General features: G+C 49.0%; 1 non-coding gene across 1 annotated transcript; it reads right to left on the bottom strand.

Moving 5' to 3' along the window:
* Positions 1–242: 242 nt before the first annotated feature.
* On the bottom strand, positions 243–314 carry TRNAV-CAC (transfer RNA valine (anticodon CAC)). Its single transcript has one exon. It is a non-coding gene; the product is annotated as a tRNA-Val (tRNA).
* Between the last annotated feature and the right edge of the window lie 1,246 nt (positions 315–1,560).

Below are 1,560 nucleotides of genomic sequence, written 5' to 3'. Positions count from 1 at the left end.
TAATTTAAAATTAAAAGATGTAATTTAAAAAATGAATAGGTAGAAGCTGGAGAGTGAAATCCTGTGTCTTTCTTGCTCCTTATTTTTCTTTATGAGAAAGCCAGTGTCTTTGCGTGGCACCAATGCCCACGGAGCAAAAGGGTAATAATACTGGAGGCAACTTTCTTTCTTTCTTTTTTTTTTTTTTTTTATGGGAGCAGGAAAAATGCAACGAAGTGTGTTGAAACTGGGCAAAACGCCGCTGGAGGAGCCGGGGGTTGAATCCCGGGCCTCGCACATGTGAAGCACGCGCTCTACCATTGAGCTACACCCCCTGCAACAGGAGGTCGTTTGGGGATCCGCTATAAAGAGATACTTTTGTTTCCAGATTTTTGGATTTTCTGGTGGTTGGAGAAAGTCCCCTGGGTTAAATTCCACCCTCGAAAGTTACTAGACTGCTATTGTCTGGCGACATCACTAAGATTCCTGTCCTACCGATACCGTTTCTGATCCCAGGGCTCCCCTACTCTGTGTGTCTTCTCTAAGGTCCACTCACAGGTGGACTACGTGCACAGAGCTTGTCTTCTCCCTGGGGAATCACAGGTTCCCAGCACTAGTGTCCAGCAGTGCTGGCTCAAATGCAGAGCTCCTCGGTCCAGAGGCAGCCGCCGACTTTTAGTGCAAGTGGAAGTGGACTAGCGCCCGCGCCCAGGGGAGGGGGACCCCCGCCAACACCCTGTTTCCAGCCCATTGTTCACTCCCGCACCTCCCACACCCTGAGGTTGGGCTCCATTCTTTTTTTTTTTTTTAATCATCTGGGCCTTTTATTTTATTTTTTTAAGATTTTATTTATTTATACAAGAGCTGGGGTATAGGCCAGAGGCACAGGAGGGTGAGAAGATTCACCAGAGACAGAGTGGGGAGCAGAACAGGCAGACTGACTGAAGTACACTGCTGAGGGGAGCAACAGACGAGACAGGAGAGGTCTGCAGCACCATGTGGGTATCTCCCTGGCCCACCGGGAATCAAACTTATGCTGCAGAAGCTGCAGACAGCTTCACAGCACTGAGCTCAACCCACTGCACCACCAGGGAGGCCCTGGGCTCCATTCTTGTTCCGCACCCCCAACCTATCCATCACTATCCCTTCCTTGAGGTTTATGCCTGCGAAGGATTTTGAAATAGAAGCTAAATAGTTAAATTGGTCTTTGACCCTAAAATACAAAAGGGAGGGAGAGAAAATTCATGTAGACTCCCCCCCCACCCCCCACACTTGCTTTTACAGCAAAGACTGGAGGCTTAAGGACAGCAGACCTCCAAGGGGAGCTGGGGACTGAGATGACGGAGGGAAAGGTGGGTACCCAGGGGCTGGGGTGTACCACAGAAATGAAAAACTCCACTTGTCTGAACCCAAGCGTCTTCACACTCCCCATAGGATGTGACCCGAGACTGGCAGATGAACTTCAGCTGAATCCACATGACTTTGCCCCAGCCCGCTTTTCAGTCAATAAAATTTAACTCCTTTTTCCTCAATCCTGGTCCCCTAAGGCTGTATAGCTCCTTTTCTTTCTATTTAATAGGG

Source organism: Talpa occidentalis, unplaced genomic scaffold (assembly GCF_014898055.3).
Source record: "Talpa occidentalis isolate TD23 unplaced genomic scaffold, MPIMG_talOcc4v2.1 talOcc4.2, whole genome shotgun sequence".
In the NCBI taxonomy this organism is placed as follows: domain Eukaryota; kingdom Metazoa; phylum Chordata; class Mammalia; order Eulipotyphla; family Talpidae; genus Talpa; species Talpa occidentalis.
Note: the sequence above shows the minus strand (reverse complement) of the source record. Positions and strands in the feature narration are given on the sequence as shown.